The 25,725-nt window shown below is 37.6% G+C and overlaps 1 pseudogene across 1 annotated transcript; it reads left to right on the forward strand.

Moving 5' to 3' along the window:
* Nucleotides 1-14,066: 14,066 nt before the first annotated feature.
* On the forward strand, nucleotides 14,067-20,249 carry LOC308637326 (nuclear receptor-binding factor 2-like; annotated as a pseudogene). Its single transcript has 2 exons — nucleotides 14,067-14,076; nucleotides 19,540-20,249. The product of its transcript is annotated as a nuclear receptor-binding factor 2-like (transcript).
* The last annotated feature ends 5,476 nt before the right edge of the window (nucleotides 20,250-25,725 follow it).

Here is a 25,725-nt window from a genome sequence, read left to right on the forward strand (position 1 = left end):
ATTTATTTTATTTTTTTTTAAAGAGAGAGAAAGAGAGAGAGAGAGAGAGAGAGAGAGAGAGAGAGAGAGAGAGAGAATTTTTTTAAATATTTATTTTTTAGTTTTCGCTGGACACAACATCTTTGTTTGTATGTGGTGTTGAGGATCGAACCCAGGCCACACACATGCCAGGCGAGTGGGCTACCGCTTGAGCCACACCCCAAGCCCAAAAGTACATTTTTAATACTGTTGTTCCACACCAGGGCCCGCATCCCCATCTGAAATAGTTCCCTGCATTCAGATGACAGTAGGAGCAAGCATGGAGAGAGTATTGGTCTAGGAGAGGAGCAGGTAGGGAATCTTTAGTGAGGAATTCCACTGGCATGCTCTCCTGAGGGGGGCTCACTCTTGATCCCGCATTCCTCCTACCTCTCCTCTCCAACATCTGGTAGGTATTTTGTGCTCTTCTTGTTTTAAAGCCAGAAGCCAGGCTCACTCTTCGTGTGTTAGATGTAATCAACAGTCTCCTGAGAGGAGAAAGCTGATGAAATGGAACATGATAGAGAATCCCATTTCTTTTTAGAGAGAGAGAGAGAGAGAGAGAGAGAGAGAGAGAGAATTTTTTTAATATTTATTTTTTAGTTCTCGGCGGACACAACATCTTTGTTGGTATGTGGTGCTGAGGATCGAACCCGGGCCGCACGCATGCCAGGCGAGCGCGCCACCGCTTGAGCCACATCCCCAGCCCCGAGAATCCCATTTTTTAAAAAAAATTTTATTGTTGGTTGTTCAAAACATTACAAAGCTCTTGATATATTTCACACATTTGATTCAAGTGGGTTATGAACTCCCATTTTTACCCCGTATACAGAATGCAGAATCACATCGGTTACACATCCACGTTTTTACATATTGCCATACTAGTGTCTGTTGTATTCTGCTGCCCTTCCTATCCTCTACTATCCCCCCTCCCCTCTCCTCCCTTCCCCTCCCATCTTCTCTCTACCCCATCTACTGTACTTCATTTCTCCCCCTTGTTTTTTTCCCTTTCCCCTCACTTCCTCTTGTATGTAATTTTGTGTGACAATGAGGGTCTCCTTCCATTTCCATTCAATTCCCCTTCTCTCTCCCTTTCCCTCCCACCTCTGGTCCCTGTTTAATGTTAATCTTTTTCTCATGCTCTTCCTCCCTGCTCTGTTCTTAGTTGTTCTCCTTATATCAAAGAAGACATTTGGCATATGTTTTTAGGGATTGGCTAGAATCCCGTTTTTAAGTGAAGGTTAATGGAACCCTCTGATTTGAATGATACTTAGGCTAAATTCTCTTAGTGCCCATGGAAAACATGAGTTCTTCAATGGTACACTCTAGTAAATGCAGCAATCTCCAACTCAAATGCCCCTTGTGATGCGGTTTCGACACCTATCTTAACTGCACAACTCTAGTTATACTGAAGTGAATGTCATTTACTATTTCGTTACTAGGCTCTTGAAAATTTGAACCCTGACTCATAAAAGATTATCTCATTTTGGCCCACTCTCGGAAAAGGAGAACTGGTGGGAATTTATATAAACTATATACCAAATTGGAGAACTCAATCTGCCCATTTCTCTGCCACGTGTCTTTCTTGTCCCTAAGAATACCTCGCTGACCTGAGTGGCAGCCCAGGTAACAGGCAGTTGGTGGGACTCAAAATTAGCTCTTTTATTAAGTGTCCTTTCCCTTCTTTTACCTGGCTCTTCTGGAAAAAAAATATCTAAATAAATTCATGGTAACACAAAAATGTAGGTAAAATCATAGTTTTTGAATGAGACACAGGAATGGTATAAAAGTAGAGGGCAAGAAACAATCCAAAAGCTAAAAGTGAACAATTTAAATCAAAGAGATTTGGGGAAAGGAAGAGCATTAATAACCTTTAACTTTCTGAATCAACCCTTGTGAGACCCAAGGAAGTGTGAAAGATTCATATTGGTGTGAGTCGTGATGGTAGCAATTAAATCTGATGCTAAATTAGAACTCTAGGTTCATATCCTTTTGGTTGTCACATAACCCTTCACAATCCTAAGGAACAATTTGTTTCTGTGTCATGTAACTGTAGGACTCTAGTGATGAGTGCAGAGGCTCTGCCAAGCTGAATGAAGCTTGGCAGTTGCTTCACCTGATGGAAAGCATTCCTTTTTTCTGAGGAAACAGCACCCGTGGCTGGGCTTGAGCTGGATAGACTCTGCAGCACTGAATACATGTTCTGCTTCTTTAATGAATCTGAGGTGCTCCTCTTTCTTAAAACACAGATTTGAGTCTATTCATGCCCATATTGTTAAGTCAGAGACACAAGTCACAAAAGGGACATAGCCCATCCCCCACTATAGTCTTGGTTCTTCATCTTCCCATGTTCAGAGATCCATTCCATTGATGCAGAGAGATCCCTGAAATGGGCTTCAAAAAGAAAACCCACAGGATTTTTTTTTACTTCTACAGAAGCTGGTATCAGGGAGAGGTCCTAGTGAGGACCTATGGTGTCTTTGCCTATCAATCTGTCTGAGTGTTGGAGCAGTTCAGAAGTAAGTCTATAGCCCTGATGGTAGCCTACGTGGACATCATGTCCCTTAGGGAGTAGAGAACCAGGGCTAGCATTCACCAGTCACCTTGTGCTGTTGGACTCTCAAGGTTACAACCTGGGTTGCAATGAGGAGCACCCTGGGCTAGTGTAGCACTGGTCACATGAGGAGGATCCTGCAACAGCATCAGGGAGATGCTACCTATGTGATGGCCATTAGGTTGCGGGGCTGTGAGAAACTTTGTCTTTACTGAAGAGAGTACCACTAACCATGACCACTTGTAGATCCTGCAAAGACAAATATTTTTCATTTTGAATTCCTGAACATGGTAAACAGATAAGTTTTTAAAATTTATCTCAAATTGTGTAACACTCACAAACTCCACTGACCACGCATGCCAGGCGAGCGTGCTACCACTTGAGCCACATCCCCAGCCCAACCAAAAATTGTATATCCAGAAAAACTAAGCTTCAGATTTGTTGATGAAATAAACAGCCTCATCTTTGTATAAGTGATTTGAAGAAATCTTTTCCTCTTATTTTTTACATGAGAGAAACCATTTTAATATGAGAGAAAAGATTCCACTGTATTGTCCTGTAATTGGGTACAGTTTCTAGAATCACTTTGGTTTCGAAAAGACTGAAACAATTTGGCAATGTTTAATGTTGGTGCAAAATAAGAGTTCATTAATTGAAATTCATTAAAATTAAAAACAGATTACACTTTATTAATCAAAAAAGTTATAGTTTGATTTTAAATAAAGGTTTGTAAAGTCCATCATATGATGCCTCATGAAATATCACCTCACCAGCAATGAGGAAACATCAATTTTCTTCTGCCATAGTGATGTTGCACTTCTTCATTGTCCCTTAAAAAAGGCCACCATGGTATGAAATATCAAGATGAAATATACTTAAAACCATTTACCTCCATTACGTTCAAATTTCCATGGTTACTGGTAAAGATATTGAAAATTCTCCTTACACCCAATAATATGGCAGACTTGAATTATATGTCACTATGAATATTTACCAATATTTTCATGCACTGGTGTGTTGTCTTCTCCTTAAGGCTTGATTGATGATATGTTTCATTGCACTAATTCTGATATTCTTTTCTCAGTTTGATGCTGAAGAATGATGCTCTGAATTCCAACTGCATATTGGTATACATTCAGCTGAAATTCAAACACAAAGCATGCTTACCTAGGGATGTTCTAGATGTACGTTACACTTTCCCTTAATCAGTAGTGAAAATGAGTATTAATGGTGCCTCTGTATTATGCAAAGTTCTCTTTAAAATGCAGCAAATTGACCTTGAGATTTTATGTTCTTATGAGGAAATAAGTTGTAGTCAGAACTGATTTGAAGGTAAAATTAATGTCTATTACTTATACTTTTAAGTAGAAGAATTGTCCTGAGAAAAATGGATCTATTTGATATAAACATAGAGAGAAAAAGATTATGTCTTTGTTCCTTTGAAACCCACAAAAATCATGCAACTGTTGACTTTGCATTCATCTGTATACTACTCTAGATTAGAATATGGCATGAAGTTGACTGTGCCTTAGTCATCTCTAGCATGAAAATTTGCATTGCTATTGTAGTTTTCTGCTTGTTGAAATAGATCCACTGATTCATTCTATGTAAAAACGTTATTTTCCCTGTGTAACTTCTTGTGATCTCTACTGTGGATATTTTGCTAAAGCCTTTCCTCCTGCATTTCCTCTATGAAAATAGGTAGTATAATTTCTGTAATTTGTATAAGGTGGAAAATGTATTTAAAATTGTTTCACATATTTTATGTTTACAATCTTTCTTATCAGTAGGAATTGTCTGATATAATATAAAATGTGAGCATTTTTTAAAGAATTTTCATTTTTTGATATCAAAGAATGTGTTTCCAGTTTATATTCTTTGATGATCACTCAAGTGACAACTGTAGAGAAAGGTTTTGACACATTCTTCAACTAGGGTTTTTTCTTTTTTAAAAAAATTTTCAGTATGGATCCTCTGATGTACAACAGAAAGTAAGGAATGAGTAAATGCCTTTGCACAATGTTCACATTTGTAGAGTTTCTACACAGTGTAGATATTCTGATTCCTATGAAATCCTGAGTCAGAAATGAAGTTTTTGTGACAATCTTTACAATTCTAGGGTTTCTCTCCAGTATGGATTCTTTGATGAATACCAAGCTCTGAAGATTGAATAAAAAATTTTCCACACTCTTGGCATTTGTAAGGTTTCTCACCAGTATGGATTCTCTGATGCACAGCAAGAGACGAGGAACGAGCAAAAGCCTTTCCACAACTTTCACATTTGTAGGATTTCTCACCTGTATGTATTCTCTTATGCACAATTAAGGTTGAGGAACAAGTGAAAGCCTTGCCACACTCATTACATCTGTGAGGTTTCTCTCCAGTGTGGATTCTCTGATGCACAGCAAGATGTGAGGAACGAGCAAAAGCCTTTCCACAACTTACACATTTGTAGGATTTCTCTCCTGTATGTGTTCTCCTATGCACATTTAAATATGAGGAACAAATGAAAGCTTTGCCACACTCATTACATTTGTAAGGTTTCTCTCCAGTGTGGGTTCTCTGATGCACAGCAAGGGATGAGGAATGAGCAAAAGCCTTTCCACAACTTTCACATTTGTAGGATTTCTCTCCTGTATGTGTTCTCTTATGCACATTTAATTGTGAGGAACGAATGAAAGGTTTGCCACACTCATTACATTTGTGAGGTTTCTCTCCAGTGTGGATTCTCTGATGCACAGCAAGAGATGAGGAACGAGCAAAAGCCTTTCCACAACTTACACATTTGTAGGATTTCTCTCCTGTATGTGTTCTCTTATGCACATTTAAATGTGAGGAACAAATGAAAGCTTTGCCACACTCATTACATTTGTGAGGTTTCTCTCCAGTATGGGTTCTATGATGCACAGCAAGAGATGAGGAATGAGGAAAAGCCTTTCCACAACTTTCACATTTGTAGGATTTCTCTCCTGTATGTGTTCTCTTATGCACATTTAAATGTGAGGAACAAATGAAAGCTTTGCCACACTCATTACATTTGTGAGGTTTCTCTCCAGTATGGGTTCTATGATGCACAGCAAGAGATGAGGAATGAGTAAAAGCCTTTCCACAACTTTCACATTTGTAGGATTTCTCTCCTGTATGCATTTTCTTATGAATATTTAAGTGTGAAGAACAAATGGAAGCTTTGCCACAACCTTTACATTTGTACGGTTTTTCTCCAGTATGGATTCTCTGATGAATAACAAAGCTTGAGGTACATTTAAAGGTCTTTGCACAATGTTTACATTTGTATGGTTTCTCTCCAGTATGGAGTAGCTGAGGAGGAACAAGTTGTGTGGAACACATGTATGCTTTCCTACTTTCTTCAGAATTGTAATGTTTGCCTCCAGTGTGGATTCTCTGATGACAAAGCAGTTCTGAGGAAGAAATGTAGGTTTTGCCACATTCTTTACAATTGCAGGTTTTCTCTCCCACATGGATACTCTTATGCATCCCTTGATGTGAGGAACTACAAAAGAAAGTTTTACAATCTTCTATTTTATGAAGTTTCTCTTCATTCTGGATGTTCTGCTGTTGTTCAAGATTTAAACTTGGTGGAAGTGATTCATCACATTCCGTGATTCTCCATGGATCTTCTTGGGTGCATATTGTATTAGGTTCAACTTGGTTTGGTGACTCATCAGGGCTTTCCCTGTATTTTTCACCTGTATGTGTATTGGAAATTTCCATGGTATTGATTTTCTCATGCTCTGTACACACTGAGAACTGATTGAATAGTTCACTGTATTTCTTACATTCATAAGATCTGTCTTTCCTCTGGACATTAGGATGGGTAAGAGCTTTTGGCCACTCATTGATGACTTTTGCACATTTCTCCCACTTGTCATGGTTCTGTGTAAAAGGACATCTCTGTTTGTTAGGTGGATCTGATCCCTGGTTAGGGTCTTCCCATGATTCCTTGTGCTCATGGCTCTCCTGTCCCACAGAACCTCCCTCTAATTTACTTAGGTTACATCGATCAGCAAACACCATGCCAGTTTCATCATTGATGTAAATTTTCTCATAATTACCAGTGTGTTCTCTTTCCTTAAGCATCACTGTGTTGACATTGGCCATCTGAATTTTATCCAAACTGTTGACATTGGAACAGAACTGAAGGAAGTCTTCATGCAGAAATAGTGAACTTTTGATGAACAAATTATCACTCAAATCCCATTGAGATATTTTTTTCATATTTTGGAATCTCTCATCTCCAGCAATATTTGAATGACAATTCAAGCCAAATTCACAATGTTTCAAATGATGTTTTGCATCATGAGCTACATTTCCTTGCTGATTTTCTAAGTTGTTTTTCTCAGTGAAGGAATGTTTCATAAGTGGATCTACACATTTACTCCAAGAAGAACCTGAATCAACATGAATTCCTGACACAAAGTCATTACTTTGAGCAGATTCTTGACGTGCATCTTCTCTCCCAGTCCTCTCAGAGGGAGCCACTGCACAGGGATAAGGTCCCTGACATTCTGGCTCCCCTTTACACTTTCTCCCAATTGCTTGTTTCATGAATTGTATATTCTCAAGATTCTTAATTTCATATCTTCTATTTCTCACTTGTTGAAATGAACCTTGTATATTCTCCTCTGGTAACCATCCAGTAGTTTGGAGGGGAGACATAAATGAAAGAAACAAAAGTTAGAATGTATCCTTCTTACTGGATTCACCTGAACATCCCAATGCAATGTGTAAAATTCTATCAACCTGAGAATACCAGGAAGATGAAAAAATAAAAACCTTGACTGCATCCTTCCTCCATAAATATATAATCTTAAAATGTATGCATTGAACATATTGCCTTACTGAATACTCTAGACATTGTATTTTCAAGGCTGCAGGTTACAACAGTTCTAACAAGCCCCCCAAAGGGGGAAGGAGAGTTGTGTCTATTTCTCCACCACAGATACTTACCCTAAAATTAGCAGAATACAATGAAGAGAGAATTCCAAAAAATGGATCTAGTTTCTTTCCTCCTTGGGTGCTTTCTGAAAAATCTGTCCCTGACATAATGTGCCAAAGAAAATGGGTTTATTGTGGAATAATTGGTGAACATTGCCAAATGGAGGCAACTAAATAAATTTCCTGACTTAAATTCTAAAGAAATGGTGATTGGTGAGATATGTGAACAATGTGCCAAAAGAAAATGGGTTTATTTTGGAAGATGTCTTGAGTTAGATCAGACATGAGAAAACAGTTGTAAAAGGAACAGAAAGAATTCCATTGGGAGAATTTGATTCAGATAAAATGAGAAAGAAAGGTAGATCAGCAACAGGCATCCAGGAAAAGGGTCTCAGAGAAGAAATGAAGAAAGAGGATTGAGAAATGGAGCTCCTGAAGCAGCTGTTTCTCAGCACAATGACAGCCCCCTTACCAGGTCCTAGAAATGACCAACCCTACAATGTACATTCTCTTGGGCCAATAGACCCTCTGTTTTTATATTTTGTCAATGTAATTTAGAAATCACTTTTCTACAGACTTGTGGAAGGAGGCAAATTAGAGGTGATGTTCCCCTTTCTGAATTCCATACTTAATCAATCATGTATAAGGAAAGATCAAGCTTACAAAACCTATAGATAAAACACACCTATTGAAAATCATCTCCTGGGAATGCTCCCACATTGTGAGCTTTTATTCTCTCTCTCTTTTTCTTTTCTTCTTACATTTATTTTTCCTCTTCCTTTCTCTCACTAATTAAGTCCTATTACTATGCTCTCACCCTTGTGACTATCGATTTTATTCTTCAATTTTACAAGAAAAAGAATCCATTTGCCATCCAAACTCTTTTACAATAGGGATATACTCCTTTGTAAATGAAAAATTACAGACACAAATATTTTAATGAGCCATCTTGAAATCAGGATATAAAGTTTCAAAAGTCCCTACTAGTTTTGATTGGTGTCATTTTCCTGTGGATGAAGAAATTTTCTAGATTATAACAGGTATAGTTTTGGTTAACTAATTGTTTTCCAATAGGCACATCAGACTATATTCACTTTCCAGGTGTAGGTTGATTTTTCAAAAGCAAAAGGAACTTGTGCAGTGATGAATCTATTTAATTATTATATATATCCCATCATAATATCTGATGGAATGTTTCAGATTCATTATGTTATTATTTTTCAAGTTGAAAACGTATTGATAGCTCTGGGAAAACAACTGTCTTCATCTTATTCCTACTTTGATGCTACCATTTTATATTCTTTCTGTGAAATCTCCCAAACCATCAAACCCAATAGGCTTTGCCACTAATGTATTCTAAAATGACATGACAGCACTATTATTACATTCCACGTAAATTTGAGATCTTGCGATATTTTCTTGTTTCTGCCTTTTCTCTTCTCTAAGCATTATACCCTTTTAGTCTGTCCCTGCTACCATAAATGATAAAATTCACTTTCTTATAATGGCATATCGTTTCATTCTATGTGCTTCAGTGTATGTCTCTCCTTCTCTCTCTCTCTCTCTCTCCATTTCCTATTTATCATACATATTTACAAATAAAATTTCAATATTTCACATTGTGAATAATCATTCAGCAAGCATGGGAGTGTAGATATCTCTTCTACATTCTGAATTCATAACTAGTTGGTAAACTCAGTTCTGGTTTTACTCATCACTACAGTAGATGTGTTGTTCATTTTTGAAGAACTGTTCTACTATTAAATGTATAAAAAATCTCCAGATGTGTTTTTCAAATGCCTAAAGTTCTAAATACATAACAAAAACATTCAAAGAATATGGTGAAAATTGGAAAATGGAGGCAACTAAATAAACTTCCTGACTTAAATTCTAAAGAAATGGTGATTGATGAGATATGTGAACAATGCAAAATAAACATCTAAGTGATCCTCGTAGAGCCCAACAAACAAAGAAAAAAACATGAAATCAACTATCAACTAAAAAAATACAAAATAGAGTAATTTTCATGCTGAAGAATGCAACTAGAAATAAAGTTGAGAAATTCGTAAATACAGAATGAAACTATATTATAATCCAAGAAATCAATTCATTCAAACTAGAATAAAAATAATGAAATCATGGTTCACAAATTAAGCTATCCACATTCTTGAAAATATAGCACTGTATTTCATTTTTATACACCAGTATAATGCATAAATAAATAAATAAAGTTAATAAATAAATAAACAAATAAACAAATAGGTCCCTTAATTAAGGAAAGACCACAAAAGAAGCAGATAGGGATCAGGAAATGAAGGATGGAAGGGATGGAAATTATTTGCAACTGAAATGGGAAAACGTGCTTAAGGATACTTATGCATATAATCTAGAGTGCTACAACCCACACATTACCAAATACACACCAGGGAGCCCACAGTAGCTTTGACAGATCAGAACTTTACTTCAGGAGGACACACAAAACAGCACCCCATAACAGGAAGTAATCTGACTGCTAACTCACAGATAATCAGAGACCATTTTCCCTGAACCAGCAGAAACATAGTAGGTATCTGAACACACCAAAGATTAGACTGACCTTCCAAGAATTATATCAGTCTTGACCTGGTATGATCAATAACTCCACACCCAAAGAAACAGAGATAAAACAAGTAAAGTTCCAAACCAAGAGAATGAAATGGAAAATCATATACAGCAGGCTTCCAGGACCCCAAATATACAAAATTTCAAAAGACCCACAAATAAGCACAATGTCATGAAAATGATTAACATGCAGACTAAGAATAACATTTTCAAGGCTCCCTGACAAAAGCAACACATACCATTGAGAGGGAAACCCATCTGATTTCTCAACATAGACCCTCAATGCTAGGAGGTCTTGCAATTGTATATATCAATATCAAGAAGACCACAGGACACATTCTTGTAATCCTAGTAGATCAGGATCTGAAGCAGGAAGATCATGAGTTCAAAGCAGCCTCAGCAAAAGTAAGGCCCTAACAAACTCACTGAGGCCCTGTTTCTCAACAAAATACAAAATAGGGCTGGGGTGCCTCACTGTTTAGGCACCCCTGGGTTCAAAACCTAGTACCCACCACTCAATAGAACCCAATATCTGAAAGAAAATGGATGCCAGCAAAGAACACTATGACCAGCAAAATTAAGATTCAGAATCAAAGATAAATTAAAATTATTCCACAATAAACAAAAGTTAAAAGAATTCACCACTAGAAAGCCTGAAGTACAAAGCAGACTCAATATTATATTTCATGAAGAAGAAGTAAAAAATAAAAGTGAAATCCAGCAAAGAGAGAAACTACCCTAAAAGAAATATAACTGATCAACATAGATGCACACATTCCCAATAAAATTCTAGCAAATTGCATACAAATACATTTCAGCTACTGGAGTCTACTGTATTATGGAGCGCACAGTCTCCCTTTAGTCATACAAAACTGAGACCTGACACATGCCACTTAGGGGTAGTGGAGAAGAATCAGGTTTTGTCAGCCACAGCCCTAAGAGTTGATGCCTGCAGGCTTCTCCTACTGTGATTAGCTGTTAACAATATAAGTCTTTCTTGGCTGCAGAAGACTCAGGGTTGCACAGGCCCTGCCAGCCAAAAGAAGCAAAAAATCCAGTTTCATCTCAAACTCTAGTTTAGAAAGACCCCAAAGAGATAATCAACTCTTACAACATAAGCCCTTCCAAGAATATCAATAAACTCTTTTGAAATAAGAAGAAAAAATAATAATAAAACTCAGAGCTAAAATTAATAAAAATGGGAACAAAAATATAAAGGAAAGATTAATGCAATAAAGGTTTCATTTATTATAAAGATGAACATCATTTTAAAACCCATAGACAAACCAACCTAAAAGAGATAAAAGATCCAAATCAGCAAAATTGCAAAAAAAAGGAACTATGAAAAACACTTCTGAAATTTATAAGATTCTTACACGCTTTTTTGAAAATAAGTACATTCCAAAAAAGTGGAAAATCTAGATGATATTGACAAACTTTTATACATACAAAACCTAACCAAATGTGCCCCTGATACACAGAAAACATAAAATGGACCAATATAAAAAATGAGATTGAAGCAGCTATTAAATGCTTTACACGACAAAAATATCAAACATCAGGATCAAATGGATTCTCAGTGAAATTTATCTATAAATTTAGAGAAGAATTAATACAAGTTCTCCTCAAATTTTCCATGAAACACAAATGTAGGACACACTACCAAATTGAATCTATGTACACTATTTCACCCAGATACCAAAACAAAATATAAATCAAGGAAAAACAACTTCAGTGCCTGCATCCCTGATCAGCATAGATAGAAAAAAAATAAATAAAATATTTGAAAACAGCATCCAAGTACACATGAATGAGGTCAAAATCAAATATATTTTATTTCTGAGATGCGTGTTTGATTAAACATGCACAAATCAGTAACTATAAATGGACCACACCAACAGAATTAAGGAAAAGAAGAGCAGAATCATCTGAATCAATGCAGAAAAAGCATTTCAATAAATCTAGCACTCATTCCTGGTAAAACTCATGAAAAACATTCAGCAAACGTGCAGGAACAAAATCAATACTACATATATAAATTGAATATGTTTCTATACTCTAATATTGAATCTGCAGGAAAAGGAAGAAAATATTCCATTCACAATAATCTCAAAAAATATGTAATTCTAGAAATAAACTTAACAAGGAAGATGCAAACCTCCACAAGGAATGTGAAAGGCAACTGAAGGAAGAAACAGAAGCTGTGAAGTGAGAAACACCTCCCATGTTCTTGAATGGGCAGAATCAATGTTTGAAGAGGGCATTACTACAAAAAATCTCATACAAACTTGACATAATTCATATCTAAACACTAATAAAAATTTTCAGAGAAATAAAACCAAAATGTCATCTAACATTTCTGTTAGATCAGTAGAATAAAATAGAAGATATGGACACAAATCCACATAAATTTAATCATCTGATACTTTACAAAGTTTTGAAAAACAAAGGGAGAAAAGGTAGCCTTCTTAAAAACTAAGGGCTACAGTAAATGTATATACATAAGTGAAAAGTGAAACAGTATCCCTATATTTCCCACTGCAAAAGAAAGTTGAACTCACTGTTGATAAACAATCTAGGAATTATACCAATATCCTGCAACTGCTAAAAGAAAACACAGATTCAACATTCTAACTTATCTCTTCAGGCTCCAGCTTTGTTAGCAAGCCTCATAAAAGTTCAAAAAATAAAACCAAGTAGGAGAGAATCAAATTGAAAAATTCTGTGCACAGTAAAGTAAATCATTAAGAGTGGGAAGAGAGAACCAGGGAATGCGAGAATGTTTTGCCAAGTATGATCCTGACAAAATCATTAAACACAATGAGTAAAAAGAACAGAAAACCTCACCAAGAAATCAAACTACTCAACCAATAAATGAGTGCAAAGAGATGTGTCACAAAAGAATAAATACAAATAACCAAAAATTCTCAGAAACATGATCATCATCCCTACCTACTGGAGAAGTAGAAACCAAAACAACATTGAGATTTCAACTCACTGCAGTTAGAATGACAATCATTAAGAATTCAGATAAATAATGGATGTGACTGAGAATGGAAGAGTAAGGGTATTGCAAGGAAGTATGACCACTCGGGAAGGAAGCATGTGGAATCCTGAAAAGACAAGGAATGGACTAACCATGTGACTACTCCTTCATATTTACCCCAAACCTACAATTACCTTGACACCCACACTTCAGTATAGCAACAAAAATCATGACAGCAGTTTATGTAACCACACCACATGCCTATGAGTCCATGAATGGACAAAAAATGTGGTTTACACACAGTCTCTCTCTCTCTCTCTCTCTCTCTCTCTCTCTCTCACACACACACACACACACACACACACACACACACACACACACTCATACACACTGTGGAGTTAACAGTCATTAAAAAAGAAAATAACTGCATTTTGCATTCATGTATGAAACTGAAGAGAAGCAAGAAAAGTGGCATATGCAAACTCAAAATATTCAGTCTTGTAGATGAAATAAAGAGTAAAATAAGTGAAAAAATGAAGGGACCTCATAAAATACCAGGGAAGTTAGCAGAGTAGAAAAAGTGGACTGAGGGAATGGATGAGAAAATGGAAAAGGGAGGCATAGAGCCCAGTAAAGCTCACATTTCAGTACATCTATAAATCCCAACTAGTGAACAATAGAAAGACAGAGGGAAGGAGAGCAAGGTAGAGAAAATGGAATGGGGCTAGAGAGGAGGGAAGGTTAAGAGGAACTACTGGAGATTAAATGAGAGAAAATTAAAGTTCATGCAGTTAGGATCGAATAAAAATGAATCCTATTCATGTGCAGCTATTACGCAGTATTCAAAACATGTTCCAAATAAATGTAGAAATGCAAATTAAGGACATGTGCCATAGTGTTATATGCTAAGATACTCCAGTTTCCAGAAACACAGAATAAAATCTGCAGACCATGACCCAAAGTGAGTAAGATAAAGTAAGATAAAATAAGTCCAAAGTGTTTTCAAATTAAGGAATTTCCAGTTTTAGTTGGATATCCGATATCTGAGATCCTTCCTACAGAGTATTCTCTCCTCTCAAATGTTTGGCTAAGCCAGGCATTTGCCCTGAGGATGTGTCAGTGAAGCATTGTGAAACAGAGGTGTTCTCACCCACAAAGACAAGGTTCCTGAAGTTCTCCAGCATCACATCCTTGTACAAAGCCCGCTGAGCAGGGTTTAGGCACTTCCACTCCTCCTCGGAGAATCTTATGACCACATCCCTGAATGTCAGCATACCCTGAGAAGAAATCATACTTTGGTCATGTGTCCTGCAGCAGAGTTCAATACCACCCCAACATGAGATGAGAAGATTAAGGAACTGGTTCCTATGTAGGATCCTTGTTGTGTCTTTGATGTGACAAGCTTTCTCAGCTACAGTGTATCAAGTGTAGTACCCAAGGCAGCAGTGTTCACAAATGGGTCTTGGTGAGGTGACTGGATCATTGGGGCTCTAGCATGGAACATGTAAATTGATGGATTCATAATTAATGGGCTATATGGAGGTGATGGAAACTTAAGAGCTGAGGTCTAGATAGCAAAATGTACCTGAGATGATTCTTGGAATGGTGTATTTATTCCTTGCCCTTCCTTACTCTCCCCGCTATTTCTCTATCCAGAGTCCATGAGATTTGCTGCTCTGTTCTACTGTGGCTCCCTTCCATGATGTTCTGCCTCCACAAAGGCATCCACGCAATGGAGCTGAACATGCACTGAGACCATGAATCTTGTCAAATAAATGTACCTTCCTTTGAGTTGATGTGTCACAGGAATTTTGTTATGGCACTGGAAAGCACCACCTAACTTAGAAAATAAATCTTAAATGTAATAAGATTCACTAACACACTACATGAAGACATAAATGCAGATGGTATCATTTCTTCAAAATCAGCTTAATCCTATGCTCTTATGAAATATCAAATATAAAACCAATACATCAACACAAATATATTTTTTGAAATATGTTTTTATATCATACAGGATCAGCTGTGAAAGCAGAAAAGTAATGGTCAATTTGAAGTGTGCTCCAACCACCTTTCATGTTCAAAACACTAGAAGAACTAGAAATAGTAGGATCTTACCTCAACATTGTAAAAGGTATGTAAATTAAACCCTAGGCCACCATCATTCTAATGGGGAAAACCAGAAGTCATTCCCTCTAAAAACTGGAATAATGCAGAGATACACTCTTTCACCACTTCCATTCAAAATAGACCTAGAAATTCTAGCCAAAGCAATTATGAAACTAAGAAAAAATTATAGAGGTACCAGTAATTACAGAATAGCTTCGAATATCTCTGTTTGTTGATGACATGATTCTTGATTTAGAAGACCCAAATCTTCACCAGGAGACTTCCAGAACCCATAAACAAAAACAGCATAGTGGCAGGATATAAAAATAACACTCATAGCAACTGTATTGCTATACTCCAATGAAGAATCAATTGAAAAACAAATTATGAAAACTCTTATAACCTCAATCTAACAAAAGAAGTGAAATACCTCTACAGTGAAATTATAGAATGATAAAGAAAGTAATTGAAGACCTAAGGAGATGGAAACATCTTTCCTGATTTGAATAAGCAAAATTAATATTGTATTAATGGCCATATGAACAAAAATTTTTAATTTTTAAATACTACCAAAATTTTTAGTTTTTAATTTTGAATAGTACCCCAAATTCAAACTGCTTTTCAAATCCTAATGACATTCTTTATAGAATTAGAAACAGCAGTCATTAAATTTGGAAGAGTAACAGCCCCAGAATAGCTAAATCAATCTTCAAAGAGAAAATTAAGCAGGAAGTATCATAATACCTGACCTTAGACTACAGACCTATAGTGACAAAGGCACCAAGATATAACCATCAGAACAGATGAAGACTAATGAAACAGAATAGAAGACACAGAGATAAACCCACATAAACTCAAGTATCTCACACTAGACAAGTGTGCAAATCACATACGTTGGAGATTTAAAAAGCCTCTTCAAATAATGTTGTTGGGACAACTGGAAATCCAATGTAGTAGCATGAAATTTAACCCCTATCACTCACCCTCCACAAAACTCAACTCAAAGTGCATCAGACACACATGTATTAGACTAGAAAACCTGCACCTATTAGAAGAAAATGCAGACCATCACTCAACATGTGAGCTTAGGAACAAAATTCCTCAACAAGCCTTGTAAAGTGCATGGAGCAAATTTGAAAAAATACCCAATAAATGGGATAGCATCAAAATCAAAAGCTTATTCATAGCAAAGGATACAACCAAGAATGTGAAATGGGCATCTCCAGAATGGGAAAAAATCTTTGCCACCCACATCTCAGATAACAGAAAATATAAAGAACACAAAAAGCTTAAGACTGAAAATACAAATAACCCAATCAATAAATAGAAAAAGGAACTAAACAGACACTTCTCAAATGAAGAAATGGAAGTCAACAAGTGCATAAAACATGTTCAACATCTCTGGAAATTAGAAAATGTATGTTAAAACCATACTGAACTTTCACCTCACTCAGTCAGACTGGATTTATCAAGAATACAAATTTTAAAAAATATTGGTGAGAATATTAGGAAATGGAACACTCAAAGACTGTTGATGAGACTAAGAATTAGTGCAAACACTCTAGAATGCTGTGGTGTGGAGATTCCTCAAAAATCGAGGAATGGAAACACTGTCTTTACCAGTCCTTGGAATATATCCTAATAAGTTAAAATTTGAATACTACAGTGTGACACAGCCATATCAATGTTTAAAGTGGCTGAATTTGCAATAGCTCCCATATGGATCCAATCTAGGTGCCCTTCAACAGAAAAATTGATAAAGAACGTTTGGTATATGTGCACATTATTACTTATCCATAAAAAATAATGACTTTATGTACATTTGCTCATAAATGGATGGATGTGGAGACCATTGAGCTAAGGGAAATAACCAAATTCCCCAAATCCCCAAAACCAAATACTCTTTCTGATGTGTGGATGCTAAGCTATAACAAAAGGGGAGAGGAAGAAAGGATGTATGTTCTGTGGATTAGACAAAAGGAAATGGTGGAAGGGAGGGGGTAGAGAAATAGGAAACACAGTGGATTGAATCTGACATAAACTTTCTATGTACAAGCATGAATACACCACAGGGAATCTCCACAGCATGCTACATCCAGAAGACTGGGATCCTAGCTAGAATAAGATAAATTCCATGTTTGTATAATATGTCCAAATTGACTCTACTGTCATGTTTCACTAAAAAGAACAAGTAAAAGTAAATATTAAAAAAGCATTGTTCTCCAATATTGATGTGCACAGATTCCACGTTAGATATGTTGAAATTTGGCCACACTTCAAGGAGATGGATGATTGTGCCTAGTCTTCACATTGCTAAGAAGCTTCCAGGTGAGGCTAGCAGGTCAGGTTTCCATTTCCACCTTATCCTTCCTAAGGATAAAGACAAAACTTACAATCTCTCATGTGAGGAAATCATCCCCCTCCCATAAAATACACTGACATAAAATTCTAAAAAAGGAAAATTTAACCCATGAATCCTGCAAAATTAAATGTGTTATATTTTAAAAGGTCCTTAGCTGGATGTGATTACACATGCCTGTGATCCTAGCAAATCAGGAGGCTGATGCGGGTGAACTACAATTTCAAGGCCAATCTCAGCAATTCAGCACACCCTGGTCAAAAATGAAAATTAAAAAGGGCTGGAGATGGAGCTCAATGGTAGAGCAGCCCTGGGACTCATGATACATATTGCACTTTTCAAGATGGTCATATATGTGGCAGATAGCCCCTTAACAGGTTGAAGTCCACATAGACTCACACAACATGCAGTCCAGGGTGATGGACACAGAGGGCAAGCACCCCTGCCAAGGTATCAGTGGGCAAATGGATATTAAAAGAGTAAACCATAATTTAGATAAACTATTAAAACATCATTTTATGCAAAGTTTAGGACAAGTGTTCACCAACTTTCAATATTTGTTCTCTTCTGAGGACCCAAGAGAGCAAGTCCCTTAATTGACTAATTTTACATGAATTTATGTGAGTTCGTCTAGGCAATAAATTTCATGTCTTTTCAGCATACATTTTTCTAAGGCTTGCAGACCAAAACCCCTAGCACATCCACATGGTCCTACATCCTAGTTGTGCATTCATCACTGACCTCTGAGGACTCAGCTGTGTTTGCACTAGGAGCTGAGTGTCAATATACTTCCTTCTGTGTCTGTCCTACCAGAAGCAATTGCCATATCACACTTGATCAATTCATGGTGAGACTTTCTCCTGAAAGAAAGAGCTGTGCAATGACAAGAGAGACTGAGAGCAGGCTCTGCTGTGTAGGGGAGAAGTGTTTCAACAGTGAACGTGGGGCATGGGATCTCCTCAGTGGTAGAAAGCTAGGCTAACACATGTGAGGCCTGGGCTGAATCCCCAACACTGCAAGATGAGCAATAAACGAATGCATAAATGAAGAGGTCACCTTGACCACAATGAAAAGAAAGTCAAAACAAGTAATTGGAAGCAGATATTAGGCAGGGATATCAGAAGCAGATAAGAAAGCTGTATATATGTAACAGCACAGCAGGATAATTGAAAAAGGGCCCCGACCTGGGACCAACCAACCTGAGATGCTGACATTTCTTCCTCTTCCTCCTCCTGCTCTGGGTTTCCTTCTCTAGCAAGATTACTTTGACAAACCACACCTTCCTCTTTAGAATCTTTTAAAGGCATCTGCAAACCACCTACACCTGCTTCCACCACACCACCCTGAAAGGGTATTACTGAGCAGAAAAGGCCTTGCTCTCATCTCTGTTCTCACACCAGTGAGTTCCCCTCTAGTGAACTAAAGTGAGTTTCTTCTTACTGCCTTCAGCTGAACTCTATTACCTGCAAAAGAAAAAATATCTGCTGTAACACTGGAGCTCTGCTCTCTTCAGACCTGCCCCCAAAACAGCCAAGTACAACACATCCTCTTACTGTTCTTCATAAGAAGGCTAGACTCGGGGCTGGAGATGTGGCTCAAGCGGTAGCGCGCTCGCCTGGCAGGCGTGTGGCCGGGGTTCGATCCTCAGCACCACATACAAACAAAGATGTTGTGTCCGCCAAAAACTAAAAAAAAAATAAATATTAAAAAAAATTCTCGACAATCTCTCTGTTTCCAAGGCAGCCTCGCGCTCTTTTTCTACTTCCCTCCATGTGCCCTGGCGACGCTGCTCTCGCCGGGGTCTTTGGAAGTAATGGAAGCACCTCTCAACCTGCATATCTTTCTGATGCTATGGAGCTGAGCAAGTCTGAGCAGGCTCCTGAGCTGCTGGGATTGCAGGTGTGCACCACCATGCCTGGATCCAATTGGATAAATCTGCTGTTGTATGTTGTATAGTGGCTCATTTATCACTGGAATTAAAAAGGGATAGCCACATGAAACAGCTCCTCCTCATCCAGGAGAGGTGGAAAAGGGCAAAGTGTGAAGAACGATCAAAAGCTCAGAACACAGACAAGATGTACCTACCCATCTTCAGGCATCTCACAAACCCTCTGTTGAGGATGCAGAGAGTCATAGTCCTGTTTTTTTCTCAGAACTACAGCCCTTGTACAGAGAAACACCTATCTTAAATTCATGGAGTCTTTGACAGGAATCCAGAAACACTTCTATTTTTACTTCAGCAAAAGAGTGAGCCAACACAGCCATGTATTGGAAGCAAAGCCCCAAAGGATGATAAAACAGTTATTGAGAAGCAGGCAACCAAAATTGCAGATTTGAAAAGGCATGTGGAGTTCCTTGTGGCTGAGAATGAAAGATTAAGGAAAGAAAATAAAGCACTAAAGGCTGAAAAATCCAGACTTCTAATAGGTCCTGTAGATAAGGAGCTGGATGTGGATGCTGCTTTTATAGAAAAGTCAGCGTTATGGAGCTTGCCACTACATTCAGACACTGCTACAGCTTTTTCAACCTGGCAGAAATTTGCAGCAAATACTGGGAAAGCCAAGGATATTCCAATATCCAATCTTCCTCCCTTGGATTTTCCATCTCCACAACTTCTACTTATGGAGCTGTCTGAGGATTTCCTGAAAGGACTTATGAATAATTGAAGTAGAAGGCTTTTGGAAAGATCAGAAGAAATACAGCAACACAGTTAATTCAGAAAAGAAGAAAAAATAAAAAAAGGAAAAACCACATACAAGGGTAATTCCAGATGTGATTTACCATCTGGCTGATTGGCAGGAGCAGCATTGCCAGGATTTGGGAAACAGTCACTGTGAAATATATTGCATATCTGATCTACCCACTAGAACTAATGGTTCCCACCTGGCAGACAGTAAACTCTTGGAGGTTCACTTTCTCCCAATGCAAACCAAATGGGTACCTAGAATAATTTTCTCAAGCACCAATTATTTTTCTTCAGGGTTAAAATGTATAAATGTGTGTTATGTATAATTAATCTATAATGCCATAAATGATATTGTAAAACCTAAATAATATGTTGGCCTGAGGGTCTGCCATGTATTTGAAACATGCTTTCTATCATGCATTGACTATATGCATTTTGTTATGCACATTTTGTTTAAGTAAGATGTATAGGATACACACCTGTCTAGATGAAACTATAATACCCACATTTTGCACTAATAACATAATGCTGACCTCAAGACTATGAGGAGAAATATTTAAATTTCCATTTTATGAAGAAAGGAACCAAATTATTGGTTATGCTTTTTTTAAAAATTACCAGTTTACATGATTAATCAGGGTGCATTTTAAGTTCTAACTTTTTTTGTTATATAATGCATCACTTAAAAATACTAAGGAATGATCCTTTGTTTTTAATGATGCATAAGAGGAAGTAATGCTAGTTGGCAGTATTTTTTTGTAAGAAATCAATAAAGTTTAATTGTGTTTTATAAAAAAAATTCTCTCTCTCTCTCTCCCTCTCTCTCTCACTTTAAAAAAAAAAAAAGAAGGCTAGACTCACGTCTCCTAAATGTAGCCAGATTTTCTCCTGGTTTTGCCTGTCCTCACTCTGCCTTCACCTGACAGTTAGTTATCTCAATATTGAAGATTCTACCCAGAATCATAGACTAATCTGTGGTCGTGGAACAGCTGAATGCATTTCCTGCCACTGACGAGGGATCTTGATGGGAGCCCTGGCTGAGACTCTTTAGGAAAGCCATGCCTCTGGGGCTTCCATGTGCTGTCAGTCATGTGATGCCCACAGCCCTCTCTCCCACACTGTGGATCTGCAGGTTTGGATGAAGCCTGTGATTTGTTTTCATAGCAAGTTCCACGTTCATGATGCTCTAGCTCCCACTGGATTCATTGTCAATAGCAGGAAGCTAGATGAAGCAGGCACAGCCCACCTCGTCCATCTCCCCCAAACATATCCTCTGAAGGAAAAGACATGTATTGCTGTTTCCCGTTGAAGACCTCTAGTCACCATCCTAAATACCACGTTTTTTTTTTTGTTTGTTTTTGTTGGGATGAAAGATTCACAAATGCTGGAGATGGCAGTTTGGCAGTTTTGTCACAGGAAGTTTTTTTTTTTTTTTTGGGGAAAGCATCACATATACATTCATTAATGCAATATTTTCTGAGCAGAAACTGTGTGAATACAGGATGTTTCAGTGCACTCTACTGAAATCTAAATGTTCTGATTTAATCAGTACAATACACTTAAACATGGGTACTAATTCTCCTGTTATTCTTATGACACTTAATATGTTATCATTGAATTTATAAAATATATTGAACAAAAAGTAAATATGAACATGAAGATGCAGTAATAAAGGTGATATTCAGTGGCTTCAAAATTTTTTCTTGTTTGGCACAATAGTTGTACAAATTTCTGAGGTGCAGTGTCTGATGTTTGATTTGAATATACATTTGTTAGCAATATCGAGGGGATTTGCATGTCTGTCTCCTTAAATGTTATCATTTCTTCATTTATTGTGTCTTGCATGATTGATTTTCAATTTTCCCTGTGCTTCCCCTTCCCACCCTTATTTCATATGCCTTGATTCCCTATCTATTCTCCACAGTTCCTCAATTTTTTGAGATTTCTCTTTTTATTTCTTTTTTTCTCTTTAGCTTCCACTTGAAAAAATACTCTCTCTTTATCTAATATATATATAATTTCATGCTGAAATTTGATAGAAGTCTTGTAGAAATTTTAAATTTAATAAAGTAATACATAATATTAACATATTAAAATATATAGCTTTCATATACACCAAAAATGTAGTCAGAAAAAATCACATTCATAAGCATCATAAGAGCCATGTATGATTATATCAAAATGAACCCAAATATTATGTCTAATTACAATGCATTAATAAAAAAAGAAACACTTTATCCGTGTCTCACAAATTTTAATACATTTTGCATTATTTAGTTTGACTTTCAAATTTTCCTGTAATTTTTTTGTTAATTAGAAATATATAAATTAATTTTTAGTATAATTTTATTTTTGGATTCACAGTCCTATTTTGTAAAGTGATTTCGTTTTGGTCAGAAATCACATTTTGTTCGAATAAAGACTATAAAGTTTGTTCATTTTGTTTTAGCTCATTCTTTGTGCATTGACACTTCCAGGGAAGGAATACTCTGCAGGTGTGTTTTGGAGAATTCTCTGTGTGTTTACTACATGAAGTTTACTGATAATGCGGTTTAGAATTTCTATATAATTTACGAGTATTTTATATTAATCTCTCAATGACAGGGAAATACTAAACTTTTTAATCAAGAAAAATAAAAGGAAAAATGATACTTCACTTTTTGAATGACCTCTAGAGTGAAAATTAGGAAACATTGAAGAAAGAAATTGAAAAAAGAAAGTGTTTAAAAGGTCAAAGGCACCTGTCTTCATGGATTTAAAACACTGTTGAAATGGCCACGCTAAACAAAACAATCTAAATTCAATAAAATTTCCATTAAAAAGACTCACATCACACATCACAGAACTACAAAAAACAGTCCTGGAACTCAGCATAATATTGGCAAAAAACAAACCATAGCCCAGTGTGACAGATAATCCAAAAATAAACCCACACACCTTCAGGCAGTTGATTTCTGACAAGGATTCCAAAAACAAACTTTGAAGCACAGAAAAGCTTTCTATCAACTGGTTCTAGGAACACAGGATAATCCCCTCTAGAGGCATGAAACAAGGTCCTCGTCCCTCATTCTGTGCAAAAGTCAACTGCAAATGAATCAGAGAACCGGGAGGGAGCGCTGAGGAGCCTGCTTGTGTGGTGTGCTCGAAGCCCGGGGTCCAATCCCAAGTGCTGCAATAAATAAATGAAAGAAAGAAATAGAGACAAAGCACGTCCAAGACCTGGAGGGAGGACAAGAATATTTGAGTGCAATAGAAGAAATCATGGAGGAAAGTGTTGAAACTATTCACACAGAGATGATTTCTAGATAGGACAAGTGGAGTTTACCCCAACGCCTCCTGCCCATGTCCCACACTATTGGTAGAAATTAGGTTCATCTGCATGGGGTAGGCAGGCAGCAAAGTCAGGCTAAGGAAAAAGAAGATGATGGAGAGACACAGAAATGATTTTGAAAATCAGGGCTGGGACGGCACTTTAATGTTAGAACTTACACACTGGAAAGAGAGCCAGAGAACCTGTGTGTGCTTTATTGACACAAGGGGGCTCCAAAATATTTTGAAGGAATGTTCTTTTGCCAAATAAGGTAGGAGGTGGGCTGTCCCAGCTTAACAGGTAACACCCAAGTCTGGAAAGACCAGAGCTGTCCCATTGTTAGAGTGAGGGCAGAGATCTCATGCCTTGGGCAGTCACCACATAGGAATGCCAGGATCCTTCACAAGGAGAGTCCGGAGCCTAGAACACTGACAATACTTCTCTTTTCACCAGGGAAGAAGAACTGAACCAAGGAGTTGGATCAGGAGTTTGGGTAAGTGAACATTTGTTCTTTGGGGTTTCAATTTAGTTGAGAACCAAGCCACACAGGCATGAGGAGAAAAAACCGGAGGAGGACCTGAGCTGTCAGGTGACATGGCTCAGAGGCTATGGACCAGCACCCTGTGGCTGCTGGTGTACTTGTGTTCTGCAATGACAGGGCTTGTAGGTGTGTAGCCAAGTAGGAATCACAGGCAAATGCTAATGTGCCTGAGGACGCAGACCCAGCTAAATCTGATGTGTAGACGTCCTTGCAGGACCATGACCTGAACATTCAGGCTAACACCAGGAGTGCCTTAATATCTCCATCATCATGTTACAGAAGAAATCCACAGGAAGCCTCTTATCCCATGCAGAATCTCATATAGCATGCTACCTAAAGGTTTCATGCAGGGACAGCTGAGCAAGCAGAAAGTCTTTCCTGGTTTTGGGGTCGTTGAGACTTTCATAGACTCAGGGATCTTTTCCTTCTGAAAATTTTCATGTTCTTTTAATTTGGGTAAGACTGTTTTCAACCGAACGTTAGGAGATCAGCATTGGTGGAAAAGTAATTTTATAGAAATGGGTTTGAGATTATGTAATTGTGCCCAAAATGTATATTCTGAAGTGTTTTCTCACTTCAAGATGTGAGTTCCCTTTTCTGCTCCCATGTCCTGGCCCATGCCCAGGACTAAATTAAAGATATGTGAACCTATGTTAACCATGTTGTCACCATTGCATTAGGGTCTCTGGGCAGCAAGGGCACCTGGGGAGGACATGTGGAGATTTTGAATGTATCCTGATTTTGAACAAGCTGGCCCCATGGATTGTGTCAATCGATTTGATCACATGACCATTTCTTTAAAAATCCTCAAGAACCTTAAGTCTGCATGTTCCATGTATGATCCCACAGCTCAAATTGTACAAAAACTGTCACAAACTCTTACCACTGAAGCCTTACTGCCCAGGGATTGGCTTATGTTGGCCAAAGCGTCTTTATCAGGGAGTGACATGTGATGTGGAAATCGAATTGGATGAAGCTTAGTGAAGAACAGGCTGAGAGGAATTGGGCTCATGGAGTTCATATCACCCTGGAAGTGCTGACCGTAACTGGACATTATGCTGATCTAGGCTATGAGTTAAGTTTAGATCTACAAACTTACTGACAAGTGAACATATGTGCCAGGAGACCTGGAGAGCATTGTCGACCTAGAGAATGAACTGGATATCATCAAATTAGTCAGGGTCCCCATTAGCCTTATGCAATTTGGGTGGAAGGTGTTTTCAAGTCGTCAGCTGTGTGATCAGGGACCCAGAAACTAGTAATTTCCTGCTTAAACAGTCCGCTTTTGAAAATGTCAGTGAGACATGTCAGGAGGCCACCCGTCCTTAGAAAAAGAAGGAAACACTGACTATCCATCTCTGTGCTCACATAGTAGTACCTCTGTCCAGGGAATAGCCAGGGTCTTGGCCTTGAAGGAAGTTTTCAGCCTGCCTAGATGAACTCAAATTCCACAGAGGGGTCCTTCAGCTGTAGTAAGCCTGGAAATTTGGCCAGGGACTGTGAGCATCAACCAAGCCAAAAGAATACCAAGGACCAATCTTCATGGGCACCACTTTCAAGATGAGGGCTGTGTCCATGTTGCCATCATGGTAGACACTGGGCTAA

This window comes from Spermophilus citellus (assembly GCF_964194105.1).
Source record: "Spermophilus citellus genome assembly, chromosome: 18".
Classification (NCBI taxonomy): Eukaryota; Metazoa; Chordata; class Mammalia; order Rodentia; family Sciuridae; genus Spermophilus; species Spermophilus citellus.